Below are 22,791 nucleotides of genomic sequence, written 5' to 3'. Positions count from 1 at the left end.
TTGGCTCAGGCTTTTCCTATCATTGGCTCTGGCTCCACCTACTGTTGATCCCTGCCTTCCACCCTATGAGTTCCAATGGACACCAGCCAACCCTGTAGCCTCTGCTGACAGAAAGGAGCACTGCTGGGTGCAGGGCAGGGGGACTGTGCTACAGAAGAGGTCCCAGCTCCTCCCAAATGACAGTAACCTAGCTCCAGTGGCCCTCTGGTCATGAGTAATTAAAGGAAAGACCCCAAAATGGAATGTTTCAACCTGGAGCTGGTATAGCAAAAGAAGAGGAAGCCTCCCAACCTAGCAGAGCTTGGAAGTAACTTGTTACAAATAACGCGTTACTTGTAATTCATTACTTTTTAAAGTAACGAGTGGGTAACTTCATTACTTTTTGCTAGTAATAGAACTAGTAATTTCCCTACTTTTTAGCAGCAATGGTAATGTTTCTGGGATTACTTTTAGACGTTACTTGGAGGGGGAAGCAGGAGAAGTCTTCTGCTCCTGTGATTGGTGGGCAAAAGACATGTGCCTCGCACTGGGCTTCTGCGCAGCTTTGCTCTTCCCTTATGCTCTGTGTTAGGAGGCACGAGGGAGGAAGTGGAGAGCCAGACTGCGCTGGAGGACAAGGATGAAGGGGGAAGGCAGAAGCAGAATGGAGGTGAAGAGCTGCGGTGAGTGACTATGGGGTGTGTGTGTGTGTGTGCCCACCCCCCTCATCCTGCCACCCCCCTCGTGCCTGTTGCCTCCCCCTTGCACCTGTCACCTCCCCCTCACACCTGTCACCTCCCCTCCCTCGCGCCTGCCATCACCTCCCCCTGCACCTGTCACCTTCCCTCCTCACTCCACCATCATCAGCAATCAGCAGGTAACTGAATGACATTTGGTTTTCTACAGATTGCACTTTATATACTATTTTATAAAACATTACTAATTAGTTTTAATATAGTATCCAAAACCAGCTTATAGGGTAGAGCCAGAGTAGTGTGGTGGTTAGAGTGTCAGACTAGGACTGGGAGATGAGGATTCAAATCTGCACTGAGCCATGAAGCTCACAGGGTCATCTTGGGCCACTTGCTATCTTGCAGCCTAATCTACCTCACAGGGTTGTTGTGAATATAGAATGGGAAGCAGAACCATGTGTGTCACTTTGAGGTTGTTGTTATGTGCCTTCAAGTCGATTGTCATGGTCTGTGAGTGGGTAGGAGGTGACAAGGGAGGAGGTGGAGAGTGAGATGGGGTGGAGTGGAGAAAACAATTGTTTAAAAAATGGAGTGGAGGGAAAAAGGAGCTGGGGGGCAAGAATATGGATAAAGGAGAAGGAGGCAGCAGTAGAATGGAGATAGAGGTGAAAGATGACAACGTGTGTGTGTGTGTTTGCACTTGGCACACAAAGTGGCCTCCATCACCCTCTCTCGCTACTTTGCTGCATTTGCAGTATTTTAACTTTTTTGCATCTCAGGGGAAAATGTTTGCTTGAATGAGTGTCCCTTAGTTGGTGGCAGGGCAGGGTCCGGGAGGTGGTTAAGTGAGAGAGATTATGCTTGCTGGCTGAGTGGGGCGGGGGGTTCACTTAATGTGAACTATGCAAATTACAAGGGGATGCAAGCAGCACCAAACACACACTAAATCGCCGTGTGGATGAGCCTCTTTCCTTAAGGAATCCTGTGAACTGGAATTTACCTCTCACAATGCTACAGTTCCCAGAACCCATAACAAACTACCTTTTGCAGAATTATTTGGGATGGTTGGGAAATGTGCTTTAAACATGCTTTAAATGTATGTTTTGTCAATGAGCATTGTCAAGAAGTGATCATCAGTTGTTGAGGTACAAAATAATAATTAATAGTGGTGCAATGGGTTGTAAAATAAGGCTACAAATTAATAATAATAGCTGTGGTGTAAAATAAATAGATGCCTGTACTTAATGGTTCTGCTGAGCCACCTCAATGGGTGATAATAATTAGGATTGGGATAAGTGTGGTTTTATGTATGATATAAAATTTCATTAATTCTCTTGCAGCATCATTATGAGTATGGAGGGAGGTATGCAATATTAAAGGTTCTTGGTTGAAGGAGCTAAATTCAAGGAAGTGAGGTGATGTCATGGCTTTGATGTATGTTGTGAAATAACCCTCCAGATCTAAAAGCTGCCTCCATCAGGGAAGCCTGGTTAAGGTGCTTTGTATACAGCCCAGGTGGGGTACACTTTTCAGCCCAAGGGGCACATTTTTGTTTAGGCAACCTCAGGCCCCCAAAACCAGTCCACTTCTCAAGTGCAGGGGAGGATGCTATCTCAGCATTGTTGAAGTAAGATTCTACTGACAATCCAGTCGGTTTTGGTGTGTAGGGTGAGGAGAGGGTGCCACCTTGTCTTTCACCTCAGGCAACAAAATGTGGGTGGTGGCTATTCATCCTAGGAAACTGAGGAGATGGGTATGATTTTTTTCTACTTATGAAAAGCCCGCTACAGATTTTTTTAAAAAAAATACAGAATTTCTTAAATTTAATAGCAGCTGCTAGTTTAACTAGTAACACACAATATATGAGAAGTTTCAGGGTCTTTTTGTAAGCCCCTTTGAGGCTTTATTGAGTTTATTTCATACAGAAAATAGGAGATTTTTTCCCAGTAAATAGGTGAACAAATAGTTTGACCAGGTATAAGGCAGATACCTAAGTTATTTTATTTATTTTAAACATTGTCAATATATTACATCAAGGGGCGCCAACCTTTTATGGTCCAGGGACACATTTGCAAACCAGAGAAACTGTCATGGGCACCACACCCACACCCCATTCTATTCACTATAATTGGGGAAGAATTTTGATTCAGTCTCCATCTGCTTTATACATTTAGAGCAGTATCAGACCACTTTAAACAGTCACGGCTTTTCCCCAAGAATCCTGGGAAGTGTAGTTTGTTAAAAGTACTGAGAGTTGATAGAAGACCCCTATTCACCTCACAGAGCTACAATTCCTCGAGTGATTTAACAATCAATCCCTATTTCCAGTGAACTCTGGGAACCGTAGCCCTGTGTGGGGAATAGGGGACTCCTAACAATTGTCAGGACCCTTAACAATCTACAGTTCCCAGGATTCTTTGGGGGAAACCACGGCATTTTAAAGTGGTATGATACTGAATTTTGTGATGCAGTTCTCCAACCTACCAGTTTACTTTATGTATGTATGTATGTATGTGCTGCTTTTTAGCCAACAGGCCCCCAAGGTGGTGAACAGCATATTATACAACATTTTGCAAAAAACATATTACATAAGGAATCTACAGTAGAAATACAATGGATATAAATCAAAACTATATTTTAAAAATAGCATGAAAATTTAATCAATAATGCTAACTATGTAATAAGATCTCATAATCAATAGGTGTGGTCCATTGGAGGTGGAGGAAATCTGCTATTTTACTTGGCTTCCTTGCAAAAAGTAGGGAGTCATCAGAGCCACCTTGCTGTGTTTCTTCTAACACAGCACGTTAGATGTTGAGCTGTCCAAAGGCTGTCCCAAATAATCCAGCATCCCCCCATGTATCTCTAAGTGGGACGCCAAATGTCATCCTTTGTGCAATGCAGAGGCATGCCCGGAGTTGGTGCCCCCGCATGAGACCATCTTATATCCCCAATCCCAAGCAGATGACACAGTTAAGCTGGGGAACCTGCTGGAAATTGCTAGGTCAGCTCTTGGTCCTGCAAAGAGGCACAAACTCATGACAGAGTTCCAGGAGTCCCACAGTGAAGCAGAGGTTGCAGAATGCAGGTGGCAACAGGCAGCAACTGGCAAAGCTCCCTCTCCTTCTCCACCTGTTCCTTCTGGTCCTCCATCTCTCTGCAAGGGTACAGATATAGTAGTGGAAACTGTCCACAAAAATGAATATATTTGTGAAAAAGAGCATCATTTAAGGAACATTTGCTTGCAAAAATGTGTGTATTAGTTAAAACTGCATACAAAAAGGTTCATTATTCTCCCTGAGTACATCTTTCTAGAACACCCCCACACACAGGGCCAGCCTTTTTGCTAACAGAAGCAACAAGAGCTTTCTTCCTGTTCCACATTCACCATCCACCACTGTGCCTGATGGAAGCAGATTAGCTTAGCGGTGCAGGGCAGGTTGCATGCAACAAATAGCTTTCTCCTCTCAATACTACTGTGTGTGCGTGCACACTGCCTCAATTTGCCTAATGGTTGGACCAGCCCTCCCCCCACATCATACTTCTGTTATTAGCTTATATAATTCAAATACTGCAAATACGTCTTTCAAAATGAACAAAATCCACCACCCACATGTCGTTCCTGATATTTACAGACCTTTATGGAGCATCTGTGGAATCTCTTGTATTGGAACTGTGACACTGGAGAGGAGGAGTTAATGTTTTCCCTGTATTACAGCAACCCTATCCTCGTTTTTCCTATAATAACATACAAAGCATCACCAGGATTTAAATGATCTTTTATTTATAAGAATAAATTAATTTTTATGCAATTAATTTTATGCAATTAACCATTTTTATGCAATTGGCCTCCACAGTCACTTACGGACCCACTGTTAAAGACCTTATCTTGGAAGACAATCTTACTTGGCCACGAGTGATTGACAATGAATGAATGATATTTAAGACCACATTCATACCACGCATTTATTCCACTATTATTCCACTTTAAATTGTAGTTTGTGAAGGGTGCTGAGATTTGTTGGGAGACCCCTATTTCCTTCACAGAGCTACTGATGACTAAACCACTCTGCCAGTTGTAGCTCTGTGAGAACAGGAGTCTCCTAACAACTCTCAGCACCCTTCACAAAGTACACTTCTCAGGATTCTTGGGGAGAAGCCATGAGTGTTTAAAGTTAAATAATAGCAGAATAAATGTAAGGTGTGAATGTGGCCTAGTGAATGCGAATACATGTCTACCATATAGTTTGTGCCTGATCAGGAGACTCTCCTGCAGACAGATCTGAAGAAAAGCTTTGCTTTTTAAAAAATTAAAAGTGAATCATTCTCCCACCAACCCCCTGTACTGGCAGGAGACATTCAAGGCAGGAACCTGCTGCAGGGCAAGGAGGGGGCCAGGAATTCAGGGCATGCTGCTGATTAAGATATTGTGATATTGGTATTTAGGGCAGGTGCACAATGTCAAATGCTGAAACTAAGACATGCAAAACAGAAACATAAAGAGTTTCAACAAACTGATGCAGATTATCTTCAAGGTTGCCAGGTATGTTTGCCAAGCAGTCTCCACTGCCTGCTGTTGTGACCACTATTGTCTCAGATGACAATTCCATCCCTCAACAAGACTTAGGGCTCATCTACATGGGAGCATTTATTCATAGCAAACTGTTTTTATTTTCGTTATGGACCTTCGTTATTGCACCATCCACAGTTGCTGCTCAGTGGTAGCTGCCAATAGGTTTTTCTCATTCACACAAGTAGACGTTTCTCTGGGAAGGAATAGTCTCGCTGTTTACTTATGGCCCTGTCCTCTAATTATACATTTTCACTCCATTTGGTTAGTAGGTGACTGAGCATGTTCACTCTGTTCTACCAGCTACAGTAGGTTCTTTTAAAAAAAACCTAGAAGCTTGAATACATGTTTTCCCTGGTAGGATACAGCTGAAATACAAATCTTTGTTTGAGCAGTGTTACACTTTTGCGTACAAGTTGGGGGGGGGAGAAAATAAAGGCACCATTTGCAGCAACATAAAAAAGGCCAGTAGAAGGGAGGAAGTTGCCTCTGGAAGTTGCTTGTCAGCCCACAGGAAACAAAATGTAAGAAGGGAGGAGGAGATAGTGAGCATGGAGAGGAGGACATTGACACACCCACCTAAAAGCATTCAGAAAAAAATGGAAATTTTCAGAAACATTGAAAAATGCAATATTAGCACTTTTTACAGATTGAAAGTCACTTTGTTACTTCAGGAACATAAAATGTAATTATGTACAAGTTGGTTTGGCATATTTGGTATATTAAAAGTACATTTTATTCAAACAATTATTACAAATTGAATTTACTTTTAAAATGTTTTACTTTTTTTTGTAACAAATGGAGCTACAACCTCCTGAACTGTAAGGAACACCTGAACTGTAAGGAACCTCTTTTGTTTTGCCAGTTTATGAGGAGCAGACAAAAAACAATTTAAAAAAACAGAAGAAACCATCAACATTAATAACAAAGAAAATTATTCATGTCTCCGCTATTCCTCCACAGTGTCAAGCAGACATAAAGCATCCATTCCCATGAAAAGAACTGAGAAAAAGGGGGGACCAAGATTCAATCAACCATTTTATTCATCATGCTAAAATAAAACATTCCATAATCCATTTTTTCTTCATTTTTTTCAATTTTTCCATTTTTTCAGGGGGAAAAAAAGGCTTAAAACCCCCCAGAAAAAAACTTGTTTTCTTCCTAACTTTTCCAGGTTTTTTTCTGGGCCTTCACATCTCTACTCCGAGCCTATGAACCTTTTTCTTCAGGGGGAGTGCAACCCCTCCCAGAACAGGCCATATACTTAACTCCCGGATGTGGGAACCACCCACCCACAGCATTTCCGTCTCATCATGATTCAGCCTCAGTTTATTGGCCCCTGACCAGTCTATCACTGCCTCCAAACACAAGTCCAACGCCTTCACAGACTCTCCTGATTCCAATGGAATGGAGAGACAGAGGTACATGTCATCAGCATACTGATGACACTGTGCTCCTAATCCCCCAATGGAAGCTCCAAATGTTTTCACACAGATGTTAAATAGCATAGGAGACAGAATGTACCCTTGTGGGAACCCACAGCTCAAAAGGCATGGAGCTGAACGATCTCTTAGTACTACTCTCTGGTAGTGACCCTGCAGGTTAGGAGCAGAACCATCTTAATACAGTACCTCCAACTCTCAACTCCTTGAGTCACTCCAGAAGAACAGCATCGTTAAGAAGATGGGGGGGGGACATGGGGAGGAGATAGGAAGGGGAAAATCCATTGCACAGCAAAAGTGCTTGTGCTAGCAGACCTGTTTAGTTGTATACCAACCTGTATTTTTAATGTATAGAATACTAGTTATGCACAAACAGGCTAGTTATTACACCTTTTATGTTCTGACCAACTAAACAAGTTGATATTTAAAGGTGTCATCACACTATGCGTGACACCTTACAAGTTTTCAGGGCCAACCCTATTCCTTTGACTATAATTTGTTTAAACTGTTTTTAATATTGAATTTTACATTATTGTGACTCGCCCTGGGACCTGGTGAAGGGCAGGTAATAAACTGAAATAAATTCTTCTTCTTCTTCTTCTTCTTCTTAACATTAACAACAACAACAACAAATCACTTCCCATAAGGCATCCCAAAGTGATTTACAATATGGATGTACTCTCGGAACCTCTTGCCATCATCTTTGAGAAATCCTGGAGAACGGGAGAGGTGCCGGAGGATTGGAGACGGGCAAACGTCGTCCTGCTCTTTAAAAAGGGTAAAAAAGAAGATCCGGGGAATTACAGGCCAGTCAGTCTGACTTCAATACCGGGAAAGATATTAGAACGGATAATAAAAGAGTCCATTGGCAACTATCTAGATGACAATGCTTTGATTAGAAGGAGCCAGCATGGGTTTGTCAAGAAAAAATCCTGTCAAACTAATCTCATCTCTTTTTTTGATCGGGTCACTAGCTTAGTAGATGGTGGAAATGCTGTAGATGTCATCTATCTAGATTTCAGCAAGGCGTTTGACAAAGTCCCCCACGACCTTTTGATTAGCAAACTAGTCAAATGCGGACTACATGGAAATACTGTCAGGTGGATTCACAACTGGTTGGAAAACCGTACTCAAAGAATGGTCGTCGGTGGCTCTGCTTCGGACTGGAAGGAGGTCTCAAGTGGAGTGCCACAGGGTTCTGTCCTGGGGCCGATACTCTTCAACATTTTTATCAATGACTTAGATGATGGAGTGGAGGGAAGCCTTATGAAGTTTGCGGATGATACGAAACTGGGAAGGATAGCTAACACAATGGAAGACAGGAATAAAATCCAAAGGGACCTGGATAGACTAGAAAATTGGGCTGAAATTAATAAAATGACATTCAATAAAGACAAATGCAGGATTCTGCATTTAGGCCACAAAAACAAAATGCATGGGTACAGGATGGGAAATACCCGGCTTAGCATTAGTGCGTGTGAGAAGGACCTTGGAATTGAAGTGGATCGCAAGTTGAACATGACCCAGCAGTGTGATGCTGCGGCAAAAAAGGCAAACGTGGTTTTGGGCTGCATAAACAGAGCTATAGTTTCCAGGTCGAGGGAAGTAATAGTCCCACTATATTCTGCATTAGTCAGGCCTCATCTGGAATACTGTGTTCAGTTCTGGGCACCTCATTTTAAGAAAGATATAGACAAGTTAGAGCGGGTTCAGAAGAGGGCGACGAGGATGATAGCCGGTATGGAGAACAAGTCTTATGAGGAAAGGTTGAAGGAACTTGGCATGTGCAGTCTGGTGAAGAGAAGGCTGAGGGGTGACATGATTGCACTCTTTAAGTACCTGAAGGGCTGTCACATAGAGAAGGGTACAGATTTGTTCACTGCTGCCCCAGAGGGTAGGACTAGGTCTAATGGTTTTAAGTTGCAGGAGCGTAGATTCAGATTGGACATTAGAAGGAACTTCTTGACAGTAAGGGCAGTTTGGCAATGGAACCGACTGCCTAGGGAGGTGGTGGGATCCCCTTCACTGGATGTCTTCAAGCAGAGGCTGGACAGCTATCTGTGGGAGATGTTCTAGCTGTGGATTTCCTACTGTGAGCAGGAGGTTGGACTCGATGGCCTACAAGGCCCCTTCCAACCCTATGATTCTATGATAATATCATACTTATATAAAAACAGTTAAAACTATTGCATATATACAATTTTAAAAAATTATAAATATAAAAACAGGTAAAACAACAGCACAAACATAAAATCAGTACAAATTCAAGGCACATATCAACTGGAATAAAAAGTTTAGAAGGCTTATTTTATTTATTTATTTATTATTTGATTTATATCCCGCCCTTCCTCCCAGCAGGAGCCCAGCGCAGCAAACAGAAACGCTAAAAACACTTTAAAACATCATAAAAACAGACCTTAAAATACATTAAAACAAAGCAACATTAGAAACATTTTTTTAAAAAGCTTTAAAAACATCTTTAAAACAGGGTTAAAACATATTATTTAAAAAACACATTAACAAGCAATTCTAACACAGACGCAGACTGTCTTAGAAATAATTTTATTTTCTTAGAAATGAGCTTTTATTTACAAGCATAATGTTATTTATTTATGCAATTAATACCCTGTCCCATTCTGGAGATCTTTACCTACATAGAGCTAAGGGACATGCTTTTTAAAAACATTCTCACAGGCTGAGTGTGTAAAGCAGCCTTTCCCAACCGGTGTGCCTCCAGATGTTGTTGGACCACAACTCCCATCAGCCTCAGCCATTGGCAATGCTGGCTGAGGCTGATGGGAGTTGTGGTCCAACAACATCTGGAGGCACACTGGTTGAGAAAGGCTGGTGTAAAGTAATTCTTTCACAGCCACACTAACTTTTGTCTCTTTGTTTGTAGTGTATTAGAACTTACTTTTTTTGGTAAGAGGCCTAATTGCTATACATGCAAGTTTAAAACATTTACTTAAACATATGAAAGAATATATTTCAACAACTTAGTTTGAATATCTAAGGCACCACACTCATACCACAACCAATCTCCCAGCACCAAACCTGTTCTATTGGCTACAATGGAATGTTTCTGCAAGCACAGATTGGGCTGCACACCAGAGAAGGCCTCTGTGGGCACATAGGCAGCCACAGGTGCCATGCTGGCAAGTCCTCTGTTACATAACATCATACTGTTGCCCCACATCTAGTTTTGTCCAAGGTAGATGGACCTATTGCCCCACCACGTTAACATACTTTTTTTTAGGTGACTACCTCCAAAGACCTAGGCAGTAATTGCTTTGTGTTCTCATGATGGTATTGTGATTGTGACAAAGCCTATTTGCTGCACAGCAATACAATTAATTTATGGGACCAACCTGAGCTCAAGCATAATATCCATATCTGTCATCTTTCCAAGTTGAGCTAATTAGTGACACATATAGGATAGGGAAGGCTTTTACTGAACAGCTGCAAAGTGACCTTACAGATTTCCTGTTTTCATATCTGAACCTTAAGATTAATTAAACATTATGAAGTTTAAAGAGTGTTGTATAGATTTTGCAGTATCCCGCTGGCAGCAGCCAGCCAGAGCGGTTTCTGCAAAACAAGACCGTCAATTTTGGCACATAGTTAAATTGGGGATGGGTTCGTTTAACCTTATAAAAGTGCAACGAATCCCGACCCCAGTATGGTATGCCTACTTTCATAGACTCTATACCTCAATATCTCCTCCTGACTCTATTATACCAGACATTGATATTATGAAGGTCCCAGTGTGGCCCCCAGTTACTACTGAAGAAATTAGATCTCTCATTGATTCTTTGAAAAACGGTAAATCTCCCGGGGAGGATTTTCTCCCGCTTGAAATATTTAAGCAATTTCCGGAATGGTGGGCTCCTATCCTGGCACGTTTATTTACCAGAATCAATGAATCTGGAATTATTCCTGAAGGGTGGAGACGGAGTATCATAGTCCCAATTTACAAAAAAAGTGACCCCTCTGAACCCTCTAATTACCGCCCAATTAGTTTATTGAACGTGACGTCTAAACTCTGTAGCAAATTTCTTCTACAAAAGTTAGAACAATGGGTGGATTTAAATCAGCTTATACATCCCAAACAGGTCGGTTTCAGAAAAGGTTCTTCTCCAATAGACCATTGTCTAACTCTTTATTTTTTGGCAAAACAGAATATGATTGGCCCTATCTGTATGTGGCATTTGTCGATTTGGCCGCAGCTTTTGATTCTGTTAATAGGAATATCCTTTGGACCAAATTATATAATATGAAAATAGATCGCCGTTTATTATATCTTATAAGGGCTTTATATACTAACACCAATGCCCTGGTTAGAGTAAACCAACAAGGAAATATGACGAACCCGATAGCGGTAGAGAGGGGCATTAAGCAAGGGTGTCTTTTAGCCCCCTTGCTTTTTAATTTGTTTTTAAACAATATTATTTCTGATCTATCTGACTCTCAATTTTTCCCTCCCTCTATCGGGCAAAGGAAGGTGTCCGCATTATTTTATGCCGACGATATGGTTCTTCTCTCACTAGTCCCTATCGGCTTGAGAAAGCTGATGAGAAGACTCCAGGATCTCTGTATAAAAGAAAGGCTGAATGTAAACTATGGGAAAACGAAAGTTTTAGTTTTTGGTAAGTGGTACGTTAGACACCGATGGTCAATGGCAGACCATCAGTTGGAACACTGCCGTGTATATAAGTATCTGGGAGTAAACTTTTCAGACACCCTCTCTTGGAAAAGTCATCTGCAATCTATAAAGCTAACTGCGGTAAAAACGGTGGGAGCAATTTTAAAGTTTTATCATTCTGTTGGAGGTAATCTGATTCTACCAGCTATAAAAAATTTTAAGTCTAAAGTAATTCCACAGGTTCTGTATGGTGTATCGGTTTGGGGATGGGATAACGAAACTATCTCATCCTTAGAAACCATTCAGACTAACTTTCTTAGGCGTCTATTATTCCTTCCCCCAGGAACTTCAGCTGCAATGCTTCGAGCTGAGACTGGCCTCCCTCCGTTGAGTGCGCACATTCATTTTACACTTTTGAAGTTTTTGAGATCACTTAATACATTGCAGAACAAGGAAATTTTAAATCTTTGCCTTGAACATCCATTTATGCTTACCCTTCGGGGGAGCAAATTAGATGACCTATTACACAGATACCATATAACAACACAGGAATTTAACTCTCTATGTCCAAACAAAAGATTACGTGAGGCTGTTTTCCAACATTGCGAGTATTTAGACCATCTAACTTTACTAAACTCACAAGTAGCCCCATGGTATTGGAGGTTTAAAACTGACCACAATTGCTCTTCTTACCTGATACAGCCCCTCCCCATTAGCTTTAGACATGCATTTACAGCATTACACTTTTTCACTCTGCCTAATGCTGATAGAGAAGGACAGATATCTGGTATTCCAAAGGATCAAAGAAAATGTGTTTGTGGCTCTAACAGGGAGGAGGATCTTCCACACATATTGTTCCATTGCTCAATTTATCAGAATCTTAGAACTAAGCTCTTAAAGACGTGGTTAGACAACAATGGGCTGGTTACTGAAGCTGATAACATATTTTTATTAATGTCTGATTCAAATCCAGAGGTAACTCATAGAGAGTATTGTCTAGGGAAGAAACATTCCGAGGCCACCTGAAGAACCCATGACTGAGTTGAAATTAGACAACCCACACACAAAACAGTTGGTTACAGTAGATGGAGACCAGTTCCACCAGCATAACCTGTCCTCAAGATGATTGCAAAAGATCAATCAATGATTCCACCCATCACCTCATTAGTGGCCACCTACCAATTCTGGGCAGGACAGAAGGATATGGGTACATAAAGCCACCTGAGATTCTCAGAGGGCTAGTATATCCTCAGGAGCAAACATCCAGGACAGGACAAGCATCGCTGCCTTGTAAGTTAGAACTTCACTCACTAGTTGAATAATGGGGGAGGCTACTTCAGAGGTGAACATGATTTGCTTCTGAAGTATTAGGAACTCTGCAGGCCCCCTGGAATTATGAGTGTCCCGACAGAGAAAGGGAAATGGGAAGAATTATTTTAGGGCTGTGCAGGAAGGTGGAAGCATGTTCTGTTCCTCAAGCAGTAGGAAAAAATACTGCTAGATCTATGGGAGTGTTTTATTGTCCATTTTAATTATGGATGTTTGTATGCTAATGTTTCTGTAACTGGCTTTTATGCTTTGTAAACCATCTAGAATCTTATTTATGTGGTAAATAAATAAATAATAATAGCAACAAAATTAGGGTGGATTTTAATTAATTAAAGTGGGTAAGTAGGTAAATGAAATTTATTTGGAATGAGAAATAGCATGGAGAAGGAAGTTCTTGCTAAGTCAGATGGACTAGGACCATGAGTAATTTTGCCTTCCATTTAGGGAGAATGGATTGGCTCACTTTACCAGAGTCATTCAAAATTATTAGCTCTTCTGGCCTCTAGTGCTTCTGTTCTGCTGAGATGCAAACTACCTGTAATGCTTGGTCATATATTTCTTTATAGCGATATCATTTTATTTTATTTTACAAATATTTACAGGCATACCCCGCTTACAGAGCCTGGAAAAGTTACTTTTTTGAACTACAACTCCCATCAGCCCAATCCAGTGGCCATGCTGGCTGGGGCTGAAGGCAGTTGTAGTTTTAAAAAGTAACTTTTCCAAGCTCTGCCCGCTTAACGTTGCCCCGCTTAACGTTGCCTCGCTATAACGTACATGCTCCATTCGTCCCCATACCCCACTTAACGTTTGCGCGCTTTGCAATAACGTATACTTTATTGGCATGATGCCGCTGCCATCTAGTGGTGATTGCATGCACTACAAGTGAAGACAATTGCTTCACTTAACGTTTATTTTCACTTTAAGTATACTCTCCGGTCCCATTGTGAACGTTAAAGTGGGGTATGCCTGTATTGCAATAATATTACTACTGTTATAGAACTGTGGGGTTGGAATGGATGATGTCTGTGTGTCCTCTTCAAGCCTGTAATCCTGTATCAGGAGAAGAAACCTGCTGTAATGACCAAGCCAGTATCTTTGTTTGGTTAATGGGTCTGTCAAGTGCCCCCATTAACATGTGTAAGGATTTGGCCAAGATAGGAATTATTGTGCTGCTGCTGCTGCTGCTGTACTATTAGTAGTAGTAACTTTTTTTTCAAAATGAAATTCAAAGCGACACAAAAAAATCTCAAAAACGTACAGAATAAAGAACACAGTTCAAAAGAAAAATCAAAACAATATACCAAGCTCAAAAAACAATACAAGAAATAAATAAATCACAAAAAATATACAATACAATTCAAATACAGTACAGCATACAATTAGGAGTCATCTTACAGACCTAAGTACAGTAGGGCCCCGCTTCCTGGTGCTCCACTTCCCGGCGTTCCGCTAATGCGGCAGCTCTCCTCCCCTCTTTAAAAGCCGATTTTGCGGCATTTTGGGGCATTTTGGCATCATTTTTGCACAACATGCCCCATTAAAGTCAATGGGGTTCTGCCTTACAGTGATTTCCGCTTTACGGTGGGGGTCCGGAACAGAACCCGCCGTATAAGTGGGGCCCTACTGTAGATAAAATGATTAGATAAAGATATATAATTATAGATACTCTCCTTATACTTTTCATCTGAACTCCAAAACGTGTATCTATCTTCCTTTATGGGGGAGTTTCAATAAACTTATTTGATTTCCAACTCTCATGAGGATTTCCTTTCCACATTTGTTGAGGCCAAGACAGTTTACTTTTGAGATTCTTTTGTCCCTGCAGGGGAGTAATAAGTCTTGTAACAGACATGCGAGGGTTTCAAATTGGAATGTTATTAGGAAAAGTCAGAGGGGAATTTCACTCCTGAGGGCCTGCTGGTGAATAGTTCTAGTATCCTCCCTCAAAGGGAGGTTTGCTCTATATTTAGTGGCTTCCTTATGGGATAAATAGTAGGTAAAAGGGGTTTAGACTGAATAGGCCCTGAACCCTTATTTACAACAATTTATGGGACTGGGAATACTGCAGTGTATGAGGGTGGCCCTCCTTCCTCTCCTCTGGTTGGGGCAGGAGGTAGTTTTTGAGTTAGTGTGAAGTGGAGCTGGAAGCTGGAAAGACACAGGGAGTCTTGCTCAGTGTGTTGAATCCCAAATCATGTCTTGGGGACACCTCCCTGGAAGCGTGATGGGGAAGCAAGATCTGTTGACATATTAATGCTGATAACCTTTCCATCTTACACTCAGGTTGTATATATGTATAAATAAACGATATATCACAAAGACACCGCAGTTTCCACTGATCTTCATTCCAAGGAAACTGAAACATGGGTAAGCACAGGAACCCCTGGAAATCTCACACCGCTCAGAGATTGGGGTACACGCAACATTATAGTACACAATCTGTGGTACATTCAACTGTATTTCTTCTCCAATCTCCTCCTCCTTCTTCCCACACAGCCACAGACAGACTGATGGATTGGTTGTAGGATGTTCTGCCTCCCCATGGGGGCAATACACAGAGCAGCCCAGCGTGGTAGGGCTACTGAATTTGCACAAATCACAGCTGCCCTTTGTACCACCCCACCTGCAGCATATCCGGTTCAGGCAATTGGTGCCTCAACACAATCCTGCCAGGGTTGTGAGTCCACCAGCAGCCCCACAGGCTTCTGGATGCCATTGTGCTTGTGTGTGAGAGAACGCCGTCTGCATGAACTCCACCTACACTAATGTACCTGTACTGAAGAAGGGTTCAGAGAGGAGCAATAGAAATGATGCAACAGTCATGATTTAAATATAAATTAACTTTAGAAAACAAGAAGAAAGTAGGGTTGCCAAATTCTTGGCCTGAAGCTGATCCTGTATCTTTAGGAGAAGAGAAAGTCAGCCAAGTGCAGGTGTTCTTGCAATGCTGTAATGGGAAATACCACAAGGTGGAATTCTCCCTTTCCCCTGCACAACCTTTAAAGATACAGAAGACCTTTTGGTTGCCAGGCCCGGCCTCCAAGAGGTCTTCTGTATCTTTGAAAGCTGTGCAGGGGGAAGGGAGAATTCCACTTTGTGGTTTTTCCTATTACAGAGTTGCAAGAACACCTGCAGTTGGCTGAATTTTCTCTTCTCTTAAAGATACAGCATCAGTCTCAGGCCATGAACCTGGCAACCCTAGCTGAGGATCGGGGTATGGATACTAAGTAAGGTTGCCAGTTGTATCTTTAAGAGAAGAGAAAATTCAGCCAAGTGCAGGTTTTCTTGCAACACTGTAATGGGGAAAACCACAAGGTGAAGTTGTGTAGGGGGAAGGGAGAATTTTACCTTGTGGTTTTTCCCATTACAGTGTTGCAAGAAAACCTGCACTTGGCTGAATTTTCTCTTCTCTTAAAGATACAGCATCAGTCTCAGGCCAAAAATCTGGCAACCCTACTCTCTTCTGCCCTGAGCCTGGCAACCCTAATACTAAGGGATGATGGAAGGTGAAATAGCATTGTTGGCTTTTTAAGGGCCCAGCTCCTGTGCCTTGAACAGCAGTTCTATATTTAGAAATGAATCAGGTGAAGCTTTTCCTGGCATGGAGTGAAAAGGTTAGGAAAAGGTTTTACCTGCTTAATCTCTCCCTGTTGACTTAGGGCTCATCCAAACGGAGCAGGATAAGCAACGTTTTCCACATCCGGTTCGTCACCTGACAGTCCTCACTTTGCCTGTTTGTTCGCTCTTTCACGATTAAAACAAACTCTATTTTTGCGCCCGCACATGCAGTGGGAGGACCCGTACTTCTCGCTTTTTCCCAGCTCTGCCCATAACATTCCCCCCTATCAGCCAATTGGTCCACAAAATATGATGTATGCTCCTCTCCTCTTTGCAATGAAGCACAATATTGCGCATGCGCTTGACTGTAACAGCGCAAAAGTCTGCATTTCCTGTGGGTGTAATGGAGTTCCTTGCCGCTGGCCACCCTGGAGCAGCGGAGGGGGGGTGCTTATATGCCAATAATTCCTGTATTTTTGTGTGCTTGTATTTGCGATATAACGCAAAAATGAATGTATGTGTTTTTGCCTTTATGCATAGTAAACATTCTGGAGATAGACAGGGCTGGCAAGTCTCAATCAGCAGAGAGAGCAGAAGGCTGCAGGCAAGAATGAAATCCTGGCCTGGAGCCAGGGGTTCCTAGCCAAAGGATGCTGAATGCACTCTGGAGAGGGGGAAGGGGTGTCTGGGCGCCTGGGATCCCTTCCTTCTCCATCACCTGCTGCCCCTTTTGCTCGGCGCCTTGCCTGGCAGCACCCCCTGCCAGCTGCTGCCGGGCCGCCTGAGCTCTCCTCCCCTTTCCGCCACTCTGGCTGGCTTCTCTCTGATCCAACCCTGGGCTTCCAGGGTGCTCTAGTCCACAACTTTGCCATACGAGCGGCTGGAGCGAAGGGGCGCCTGCTTCCTTCCTTCCTTTGCTCTCTCTCTCTCTGCTCCGGCTGCTCCACATTAGGCAGCCATTCCCCCCCCTTTGCCAAGCCACCGTTCAGCTGGGCTGACAGCTGAGCCATCAGAGCGCCCCACAGCTGATTCGGCAGCCCCCTTCCCTCGCCGCTCAGCTCTCCCTCAGGCTGGCGAACATAGCTTCAAGAAGCCTGTGGGAGAGAGGCTCCTGTGAGGAAAGGGGTTGCCTGGGAGCCTCCCTGGGGTCTCCCCCCGCATGCGGGTGGCCTGGCATCACTGCCCACTCTCTCCCCAGCGACCCCTTCCTCCGCTCTCCTTCCAGAGCCTCCTTAGATAGTTGCAGATGGCCATCTAGCAAACCACTTATATGCCAATAATTCCTGTGGGTTTTTTGGTTGTATTTGCGATATTTCGCAAAACCAATGGTATGCTTTTCTGTGTTTATGCATATTAACGTTTCTGGAGACACACATGGCTGGCAATTCCACTTATTTCTCCAGAACAGCTCCTCCCCATTCTCTCTCTCTCTCTCTGCCTGACTCTCACTCTCTGTGTAGGTGGCGGCAGCAGCATAAGGGAAGAGGCACCGTGAGCTGACTAAAGATTAACGGCTGTTGAGCTTTTGCGCAAATGCGGTTTTTTGCATCTGTGCAGTAGAAATTGCTGAGGCCTCCCCAACACCACACCATTGCTCTGATTGGTTCCGTTTTCCCAGGCTTTCTCCAGACATTCGCGCACATGCGCAAAAGTGGAAATACATGATTGGCTGGGGATGTGGCAAGGGGTATGGGGAAACGCCCAATGACCGCTCACAGAACGCCTCCTGCTCTAAAGTCCGTGGTATTGCATCCGAGCCCTTAATGTTGCAGCAGATGATTCCCGATTTAAAAAAGCAAATTGCATTTTTTGCGGTAATGCCAAAGCGGATTTAACCGCATGAAAATGTGCAAAAGCGCACAATGTCATATGGATGACTGAAAAATAATGAATACACAAAGCGATCATGTCACACATTATGCAGTCGTCCAGATGAGCCCTTACTGTTAAATGCAAGTGTGCATGGCCATTAGAAACAGTGGGAAATCCTAGGGAGAAAGCAGGATGCAACAGGTGTTTCTTAACCCTGCATGACCTGGAGCCACTGTTGACTCATTTCATTCCCATTTCTACATGCAGGTAAAGGTTAATCCAGCAATTGTCAAGATGTGTTTCTTGAATAGTGTTTTCAATGCACTGAGATGTGTGTGCAGGACAATAAAGTGCATTTTTTACAAGATCAAAGGTAAGAGGAGTGGGCTGATGGATGAGGGCTTTACCATACATTAGCCTTCCCCAACCTGATGCCTTCCAGATGTTTTGGACTATGACTACCCTCAGCTCCAGCCAGCACAGTCATGATGGCTGGGGCTGGTAGAAGTTGTAGTCCAAAACATCTGGGGGGCACCAGGTTGGGGAAGGCTGCCATACATACAGAGACTGAACCTGATCCATTTGTGACAAAAACATCTAGAGCACTATCTGTGGTTACTTTTAAATGGGTTCTATAGGCTTACTTGGAATGCTTAGTGTTTCCTGATTCATCTTTCTTGTTTAACCTTTTTTTCACTGATGTCTTACGTTGGCCTCCTATTTTACATGGTGTATAGTTTTTAAATTACATTTTCACTGTATTCTTTTTCACCTGTTCCTAAAAACTGCCTTGTGAGGATATAATCCTAAATGGCAGGATTGAAATATTTCAAATAAATAAGCAAAAGTGTATAGAAATTGTTTTGCTTCAACATTGGCAATGGGACAGCATCCTCTATTATACCTGAGAGCAGGCTAGATTTAGGGGGTGCCAGGAAGCAGAGCTTGGAAAAGTTACTTTTTTGAACTACAACTCCCATCAGCCCCAGCCAGCATAGCGCTGGCTGGGGCTGATGGAAGTTGTAGTTCAAAAAAGTAACTTTTCCAAGCTCTGCCAGGAAGACTGTATGGCACAATCTGATCTATCCTCTAATGCTTTGCCGCTGCATCTGTTGTCTTGGCACTGACAACTGCCTCACATGGCCACCTCATTCTGCCTAATGGTAGGGCCAACTCTTAAGTCCAACAAGTATAAATACACTGAACAAGGCTTTTCTAGAAGTATTTTCCAGTAATGAAGTAGGAGCCTAAACATATTTACTCTGAGTTCAGTGGGATTTAGGCTATGAACACACATGTGGAAAGCATTTCCATTAGCCACACCTGGAGAGGGAACGGTTGATCTGCTGATCAGTTCCAAAATCTCTTTGAAGTTGAATTAAAAAAACATGCACTCAAGCTGCTTCCAGCAGCTTTTACAGTAAAAGGGGGTGGGGTTTGACTAGCGTCGTGTGCCCCCATTTTCAAGAAAGGTGGAGGTGCACTGGAACCAGCAGAACAGTGAGCCTGTTTCTATCCTTATTCTCTAGAACAGCCTTTCCCAACCAGTGTGCCTCCAGATGTTGTTGGACCACAATTCCCATCTTTCCTGACCATTGGCAATGCTGGCTGAGACTGATGGGAGTTGTGGTCTGTGACGTCCTTCCCTGGCACCACCTGTGTCGCTCTCACTCGTGGCTACCAGCAGTCAGGAACGTCGTGTTTATTTTTACCTCTCTCCGCTCTAGCACAGATCTCAAAAGATCCCCCTGCTAGGCCACACTACCCAACACTCTGTGTATCCAATATAACCTCTAGACTGTGCCTTAGTCTCTTCCTGGTTATTTTGATACCTTGTGTCTGTGTGTATAGGTAATTCCCAACCCCCCTGAAGCCTCTTGCCTATGAAGCTCACAGCTCTGGGTTGCTCTGTGGTACTGGATGTTGATACAATATCTCTTCCTTCAACGCTGCCACCATTTGATACTATTTCTTCTTCAGCCTTGGTTACTCTGCCTCCCCCCTGGTCTGTGCCCCCCCCCAGCTGAGGAATCAGGCTTTAAGTAAACCAAGAAAATATTTATTGATAACACTAAGAACAAGATTACTTATAGATTTCATTGACAAGCATATGGTTTCATATATGTTTCTCTTATGTTCCTAATTCCTACTATTTCCCTCAGAACTCCCAATCCAATATCTCAACAGCCACCTCTTACTCTCCACATCAGCCTCCCTGTCCACAACCACCCTGTCCAACCCCCCGACTCAACTGTCATCCTCTCATTTATACCTTCAGTCATTCAAACACACAGCCAATCATCACCCAGCATTCTACAGCCCATGTACTCCCCCTTCTCACTCACTCCACTTACCATATTTCCTATAATAAACTTGCACTTACCATATTTACATTATATTCACATACAGGAACATCACATGGTCCAACAACATCTGGAGGCACACTGGTTGGGAAAGGCTGCTCTAGAAACCATGTTAAGGATTTGCGGAATAAATAAATCTCCTTTACTTACTCTGGCCTTTCCTGACCTCTGGCTTTTTATGCTTTTCTCCAGTCCTCATGCGTCTTTCTTTTTCAGAATGTGCTGAGCACCAGTTTGGGCCACCCAAGGTGCTAATTGAAAAGCAAGACTAAAGCAGGATGGAACACCTGCTCATTTTCATCTGCGATGGACTCCACTGTCCCTTGTCCCCCCAAACCGGCAATAGCATGGATATCCCCCTGACTGTTAAGGGGCTCTGTGTTATGTAAATACAAAATTCCAAAGGAGAATAAAGCTTGCTTGGATCTGAACCTTTGTATTTGGTGGTTTCTTTTCCAAGTGAGGCTGTGAACACACTAGTCGCCTACAGCAAACCATTTCCATTAGCCACATCTGGAGGGGAAACAGGTTGACCTGCTGATCAATAGTGAAATCTCTTTGAAGCTGATTTTTTTAAAAAAAAAACCCACTCAAGCTGCTCCCACCAGGTTTTACAGTAAAAAGAGGCAGAGTTTGACTAGCGTCATGTGCCCCTATTTTCAGAAGACAGAGGTGGAGACTAGGGATGAGAGAGAATATCTGCTAAATTGGACTTTGGTACAGGATTTTGACTGAATCTGACAGTCTGCTGTCTTTTCAGACTGGCACTGATTCCTTGCTGCGTGCCGCAGCTGTAATCAACACAGCATTTTCCCCCAATTTCCCCCCCCCCGATTTTACATAATTATCTTCATAATTACAGTCGCTATTGTCCATTAACTTCCATGGATTTACATAAGCATTTATGCTAAAAATTACTTCATTTTTTTCACCACCAAAACCCCCCAAATCAGTGGATCAAATCAGCAAGTGCAAAAGCAAGCGGGAACAAAAAAAAGGCGGATTGGGATTGAATGACGGACTATCAGAATACAAGTGGATCGGAACTAGGCAGTGAACCCCGTCCCTAGTGGAGATGCACTGGAACCAGCAGAACAGCGAGTGTGTTTCTGCACTGATCACACTGGTACATGCCTTAAAAAATGAACCACTAAAGCAAACTGTCCCTGGATTGGTGTAAGTGATGCAACCAAGTGATCTGACTACATGGATGCCAATTTGTTTTTATGAGCCCTGTTAAGTTGGGAAGTAAGGAAAGCAGGCAAATATCCTGACCTAATATTTCTAAAAATCAACATAATTGCACACCCTCACATTTCATACATGTGTTCATATAAACAGATTTGATTTTGGGAGAAGCCGGGCCTGTACAAAAGGGACGGGCTCCACTTGAACCAGAATGGAACCAGACTGCTGGCACTTAAAATTAAAAAGGTGGCAGAGCAGCTTTTAAACTGACTGAGGGGGAAAACCCAACAGGAGCTGAGGAAGATCCGGTTCGGAATAAACCTCCCCCCTGGGATAAAAACCAAAGAAATGATGAAATTTTAAAAGGGGTAGGCCTAGAAGTAGGCATTGTGAGAGCAGGGGCACAGGATATCAATTCAGAAGGGCAAAACTACCACAGGCCAAACCAAAAGTGCCAAAGACACTTGAAGAGAGACACTGCTTACAAGTGCCTGTACGCTAATGCTAGGAGCCTCCGAACAAAGATGGGAGAACTGGAGTGCTTGGTCTTAGAGGAGAGCATTGATATAGTGAGCATAACGGAGACCTGGTGGAATGGAGAAAACCAGTGGGATACGGTTATCCCTGGATATAAACTATATCGGAAGGACAGAGAAGGACGTATTGGTGGCGGTGTCACTCTATACGTGAAAGAAGGCATTGAATCCAGCAAGCTCAAAACCCCAAAAGAGGCAGACTCCTCCACAGAATCATTGTGGGTGGTGATACCATGCCCGAGGAGTGATTTAATACTGGGAACGATCTATCATCCCCCTGATCAAAATGCTCAGGGAGACCTGGGGATGAGATATGAAATTGAGGAAGCATCCAAACTAGGAAATGTGGTAGTAATGGGTGACTTCAACTACCCGGACATAGACTGGCTGCATATGTGTTCCAGTCATGACAAAGAAGCAAAATTTCTAGATATTCTAAATGACTATGCCCTAGACCAGTTGGTCATGGAACCGACCAGAGGGACGGCAACCCTGGACTTAATCCTCAGTGGGGACCGGGACCTGGTGCAAGATGTAAGTGTTGTCGAACCAATTGGGAGCAGTGACCATAGTGCTATTAAATTAAACATACACATAAATGGCCAATTGCCAAGAAAATCCAACACGGTCACATTTGACTTCAAAAGAGGAAACTTCACAAAAATGAGGGGATTGGT

General features: G+C 43.1%; 1 long non-coding RNA gene across 1 annotated transcript; it reads left to right on the top strand.

The window, feature by feature from the left end:
• Positions 1–12,531: 12,531 nt before the first annotated feature.
• On the top strand, positions 12,532–20,821 carry LOC133382410 (uncharacterized). The gene is made up of 3 exons (XR_009761953.1): positions 12,532–12,615; positions 18,295–18,400; positions 20,607–20,821. It is a non-coding gene; the product is annotated as an uncharacterized LOC133382410 (long non-coding RNA).
• The last annotated feature ends 1,970 nt before the right edge of the window (positions 20,822–22,791 follow it).

The sequence above is a fragment of the Rhineura floridana genome, chromosome 3 (genome assembly GCF_030035675.1).
Source record: "Rhineura floridana isolate rRhiFlo1 chromosome 3, rRhiFlo1.hap2, whole genome shotgun sequence".
Lineage (NCBI taxonomy): Eukaryota > Metazoa > Chordata > Lepidosauria > Squamata > Rhineuridae > Rhineura > Rhineura floridana.
The sequence above is the reverse complement of the archived record's forward strand: the minus strand, read 5'-3'. Positions and strand labels throughout refer to the sequence as shown.